Here is a 6,000-nt window from a genome sequence, read left to right on the forward strand (position 1 = left end):
GGGGGATTAGTCCGTTGATAAAAGCCGGCTTATCTGCACACTATTTGGCAAGTCAATAAGTGGATTAAAGTGACTCGTTCTGATGGCTTGGTCTTTGGCTTGGTTGTGGCAAATAGTCTTCTAGTTTGGTACACTCAATCCACTTCTGGAAGTTTTGCAGTAGCTACCATCTCTGGAGAGAATCACAACAACCTCTCAACCTCCAGAATCACAACATCCTGGAGAGAATCTATCTATGTGGTCGCTAAGGGTCGACACTGACTTGCCGGTACTTAATCAGTCAGTCACGATCTCTATACATGCTGCAGCATTTAGAGAACTGCTTTACCATGGCTTAAACAGCAACACAGATGGCTTCAATCCACAGACAGGATTAACTCCAGTTGCAATTCTTCTAAGGCCAGTTTGATAATGTGGATGGCTCTGCGACTATATAGCATGGTCCAGATTGCTCATATACATTCAAAACCATCTTCTACTTAACAGTATTAACAGGTATAAATTTACTTCTGTGCAAGCATGTTTTTCGAGCACCTCTTTATAAAGGTTTCTTACTGGTTTGTCTGAACGAAGACTTTTAATTTAAAATACACTTTCTAATATTTTTTCTAGGGAGGTAACAGAATCTTAACAATTTTATGACAAAAATCCATACACCTTTATACCTGTAGAGTCCTTTAGGCTCTACTGTCTGTTCTTACTACAGCTAGCAAAAGTGCGAGGACATGAAAACCTCTTCTGAAATGAAAAAGGATACAAATTGCAGCTGTGGTCTCAAAATGCCGATACTTTGTGTATTCTCATTGCTTTAAAGTAGCTGGCAATAACTTATTTCAAATTTTGTGGGAAATGGATTTACAATCTGGGGCTCTGAATGCCAAGCAATTTGAAATAAGCCTTTCTGAGACCCTAAAATTAAACGATTTGCTATAAAATTAAGAGACTTGCTATCAAAATTGTGTATAGTAGTGTAAGTGGTGGTAAAATAACATCTAATCTCAATATGGCATGAAACATTAGTAATAATACTGCATTCTGAAATATGTTCCAAAATAAGGGTGGATACTCCTACTACGAATATTTCTATACTGCTTTTCAAGAAAAGTTCTCAAAGTGGTTCACACAGAAAAACAATAAAAAATAGTTCCCTGTTCCTCAAGGGCTCACAGTGTAAAAATAAATAAAAGGTAGTCACCAGCAACAGCCACTGGAGGGATACTGTGCTGGGGTGGGATAAGGCAAGTTGTTCTCCCCCGCTAAACATAAGAAAAACTACTTTGAAAGGTGCCTTTTTGCTCAATTAGCAGGGGTGTTATTAATGAGCATTCAAAACAGTTCCCTTTGGAAATATTTCTTATGAAGCCTTCAGCATGTTCCTGATAAATGTGCGATGGGGGTGTGTGTGGAAGAGGGCCTTCCTGGCTGTGGTGCTGAGACTCTGGAATTGCTTCGCCCAGGAGGCTCATTTGGGCCCCATTCTGCTAACATTTAGATTTCTGATAAAGATGTTTCTGTTTAGACATGCCTAAGGAAAACGAGAGCTTGTCCTCTAGTTAGATGTTATCTTGTTCTGCTGTAGATCCTCGTTTTAATTTAATGTAAAGTTATTTGTAATTGTGATTAAACTTTGGTTATGATCCACACATGGCTAGTCGTTATGGGACAGAAAGGTGTAACAGACAGGTTTTTTATAAAATAAATAAATAAAAACATTACAAATGATTACGATTACACAGGCTAGTCATCAAACAATCCAGTAAAGCAATAATAATGCATTCTAAAATATGTTCCAAAATAAGGAACAGGTATTATGGTGAGCTGTACTTTGGGGATTTGCTCATTTCAAAAAGCAATGTTCTTTTAACTGCCAGATGATTCATGTAAAAGAAGGAACATTTCAGGTGTAATAGGAAACCATGGCTTACCATGAGGGAATGAGCCTTGGAGGCCCCTGGGCTGATTAGCTCCCTACACAAGAAAGGAGAGTAAATGGTTCCAGATTCAGTTTGAACCAAGCCACCATTCCATTCTCAGGAAGCTGTGTTTTATTCAACCCACATTTAGGAAACAAACCAGGATCTGAAACCTCAGGATGATCCTTCTTGTTTTACACAACTAGGGTTTCATTAAACTACTGTCCTTTGAGTCTATACATCACAGAATTGTGGTTTAGTTCAAACCAAAAGTGGAGGTTTTCTTGTGCGAGGACAAGGATGAGAGAGGAGGGGTGTGGAGTAGGGATGTGTGAACCGGTTCGAATCTGAACCGGTTCGAATCTGAACCGGGGCAGTTCGGCGGTTCGGATCTGAACTGAACACAGTCATCAGGTTCGGGCTGCAGGTTCGAATTCGAACCAAACCGGGGGTGGTTTGATTCGGACCAGTTCGGACTGGTTCAGATTGGTTCAGACACCCAAAAATTGGTAGGATGGTAGCTGGCACCCACGGGGACCTGTCACCCAAACCCCAAAGTAATCGGACACTCGTACGATATTTATGAATTTTTGAAAATTATTTTTATTTATTTCTCATAGGATATAATGGGACTCGAACCAGGCCATTATTCCTTATTGTGGAGCACCCATGGGTGCCAACAACCATGCAAACCCTGAAGCAATCAGACACCCCTATGATTTTTTATGAATATTTGAAATATTTTAATTATTTTTCTCATAGAGTATAATGGGACCCTAACCAGTCCATATCCCCTATTGTGGAGCACCTAGGGGCACAAAGGCAGGGTGGGTGGTAGACAGACAGGGGTGCCTACCACCCAAAAAATCCCAAGGCAATTGGACACTCCTCTGATTATTGGTGAATTGTTAAAGTATTTTTGAATTCCTCATAGAGAATAATTAGGATTGCAGCAAATGTATAGCTTCACGTCGGGGGGAAAGGGGTGTCGTAGAGTGGAGTGTGGTGGGTGGTAGTTCCTAGGGTGGGCAAGGAAGCTATCAGAATTACTTGAAAGGAATTGGGCAAAGGGGTGGTTTTTAAGTGATTTTTGAAGTTTACGCGTCTTTAAGGTTTTTCTCCATAAAGAAGCATGGAGGTGTCAGCAAATGTATAGCTTCACGTCGGGGGCAAAGGGGTGGCCTAGAGCAGTGTGGGGTTGGTGGTAGTGCCAGGTAGGGGCAAGGAAGCTACCTGAATTTTTTCAAAGGATTTGGGCAGAGGGCTGATTTTTGGTTAATTGTTGAAGTTTACGCATCTTTAAGGTTTTTCCTCATAATAAGTTATAATGGAGCTTTCAGCAGCCCCATAATTGCACTTGGGGGGTGCTGGGGTGGCCCAGAGCGAGTGGTGGTGTAGTGCACATAGTGTGCCAACCACCCCCATGGGTTTCTAACCCATGGGGTACAGGGTTCTCTTGTTTCTGAGGTATTGAGTGTGGATTCTATGATAGCAAATGAGATTTTCAATGAGACACCATGAATCCACTCTAATATGCTCTAATATGTTTTCTTCATCTGTAAAGCTGTGTACTTGTCTCAACCAAAATGTCCATAAGTCACACCAGTACTTGGCAACTGGCTATTGAGTGCTAGTTTAGTGCTAAGTTCACCCATGGGTTGGCTGTGACTAATGTACGCCTGCCTTGAGAGGTTCATGGTGAGTGTGATTGTGGAAAGTAGCAATGCCTTCTCTCTCTCTGTCTGTCTCTCTCTCAAGTCCCCATGCCTCTCCTTCCCCTCAGTAGCTCCATCAGCATCGCCTCCATTTCTCCTCCTCCTTGCAATTTCAATCCTCTCCTCTTCACCCCATGAAGGACTAGGCTAAGATGAACTTAGTGGGGGAGGGAGGGTTTTGAATCTTGAGTGCCTATTTGCAGGTAGCATTTGCTTACACATGTTTCACCCTGCTTGAAAATACCACAATGCATTTGGCCACACACAGAGCCCACTAGTTTCTTCTCTTCTCACACATATGGACATGCATATTTGTTTATTTATTAAGCAAGCCTGGGATATGTCCTTGGGCTGCAATCCTATGCACACAGCAGTTACTTGGGAATAAGCCCCAATGAGCTCATTCACTTGGAATAAGCTGTATAGAATTGGCTGCAGTTCTACACAACATTTACTTGAGAGAATCTTTTATCAGATTTGAAAATTAAGCCATATAAATCACAAACCTGTCCAAAGAACTTAGGCTGAGGATCTCTCCTTTCAATACTATTACCACTCACCCCTCCCCCACCAAAGGTAACACACAAAATAACCAACAACAACAAACATAAACTGGCATAAGGACTATGGAGTATGGATGTGTACGAACAGGTTCGGCCCTCCCTTTCTGGAGTGCTGAACCTGTTCGAATGCTGGCATTTGAGCCGGCTTGACAGGCAGTGGTGGGGTGCCTTTAAAAAAACAGGTAAAGAGCTCCTTACCTGTTCGCCCACTCCCTACCACTTTCCATCCACCGGAGCTTGATTTTGAAAGAGACACGTAGGGCTGCAGCATTCCTTCCTGAAGCCCCGATCGGCACCGACACACATGTGCACATCCCTAATAGAAGCGGTTGAATTAGTCATCTTCTATATATTTATTTCACTAAGACAGTCCATGCGTGGATGAAAGGGAAAACTTGTGAGAGCCGCCAAATTCTCACATGGAACTCTCACGGAGAGGCAGGAGAAGAAGCAAACTGGCCAAGAAAGTTGCGGGGCAGGTGGCAAGGGGGTTAAGGTTAGGGCAGGTGGCGAGGGTTAGGAGGAAGCGGACGGCTAGTGGGCAAAGCAGCCGTCAGGCTGAGGAGGAGGAGGGCCCTGGCCTGGCCGCTGGGAGGAGTGGGGAGAAAGTGGGGGGGGGAGGAAAGTGTTGCTGGCTGGTGGGGACAGAAAGTTGAGAGGAGGCGGGCGGCAGAATGGCACCACCCAGAGCAGCCCGGGTGGGCGGGCGGGCGGTGGACCTGCGCTGTGCCTGGCGGGGAAGGAAAGTGCTGCTGGGCTGGTGGGCAGGGAGGGAAAGGCAAGAACAGGAGCTGCACCACTGAGAGGAGCCTGGCTGGGGTCCCAGCAGGGAAGGAAAGTGCTCCCAGTGGGCGGGGAGGGAAAGGTGAGAGGAGGTGGACGCCAGCAGGGGAAGGAAAGCGAGGCAACAAGCTAGCGGCGCAGATGCTATGCACCGGCTCTGTTGGCTTCAGTTAAAATGCCATGTTTTATTTGGAAGCTATAACCCTGCTTCCTCTCTTTCACCCTCAAGAAAGGTGAGAGAGTGAGAGACAGACAAAGAAGCTAGCACGAGGCTTTGCTCAAGTCCCAAAGAGGAAAGGTTAAGGGCTGCTTGCTAGTTAGTAAAAGAACTACCAAGAGGAGGGCCAGTCCACCATACCCCGCACTTCCCCTCTCATTCTGTAGATCTCTGAATTTTGCCCAGATTTGCTAGTGGCATTTTAAAAAGTGAAAGGAAAGAACTCCTACCAAATGCTGAAAAAATCCAGTGCCTCCTGAGGGCTTGGTTGGGGAACTGAGAAAAGTCCTCTGGCTTACCTCTGGAGAAGGGGAGGCTGGAGAAAGGTAGCCAAGGTTCCTACCTGTTCTGAAATCCATTTGCTTGTAGACTAAGTGCTCCCATTTTGCATACAAATCTCCAGAGAGTCTGCTCAGCTTGACTAGAAGTACCCTGGGAAATCAAATGACTGGCCTGGCCTTGTTTGCTGGCTATTGGCCAGAATAGCTGCCTGTAAGCTATTCTGACTGTTTAGGGGCGGGGCTAGCCCCTGCCCATGTTTGTGGGGGATGGGGAGATAAAAGAACGGCACATCCTGATTGGTGCTGAGGCGCTAAATACGCAGTTTGGGTAGTGACTAAGTATGGTAATTACTTCATTTGGGGGCAATGGATCCCACTGAACACCCTAAGAGGGAGGAAATGGCTTTACAAAGGAATTTAAGAGCCAGTGCCATCTACTGGCAAGCAGTGAAAATACAAAAACAACATTCAGGCAAGAAAGACAGGCACACAGAGGGAAAGACAAAAAGAAAGAAATTGTATGTTTCG

At 44.7% G+C, this 6,000-nt stretch overlaps 1 protein-coding gene across 1 annotated transcript in view; it reads right to left on the reverse strand.

Moving 5' to 3' along the window:
- The window catches only part of CRYZ (crystallin zeta), a 67,813-nt gene extending 62,186 nt beyond the window's left edge, over positions 1-5,627 (reverse strand). The window contains exons 1-2 of the mRNA XM_053246359.1: positions 5,491-5,627; positions 4,390-4,507 (exon numbers count right to left, since the gene is read on the reverse strand). The gene's annotated coding sequence lies outside the window, so the exon portion shown is untranslated. The remainder of the gene's footprint in view (positions 1-4,389; positions 4,508-5,490) is intronic.
- Between the last annotated feature and the right edge of the window lie 373 nt (positions 5,628-6,000).

This window comes from Hemicordylus capensis, chromosome 4 (genome assembly GCF_027244095.1).
Source record: "Hemicordylus capensis ecotype Gifberg chromosome 4, rHemCap1.1.pri, whole genome shotgun sequence".
In the NCBI taxonomy this organism is placed as follows: Eukaryota; Metazoa; Chordata; class Lepidosauria; order Squamata; family Cordylidae; genus Hemicordylus; species Hemicordylus capensis.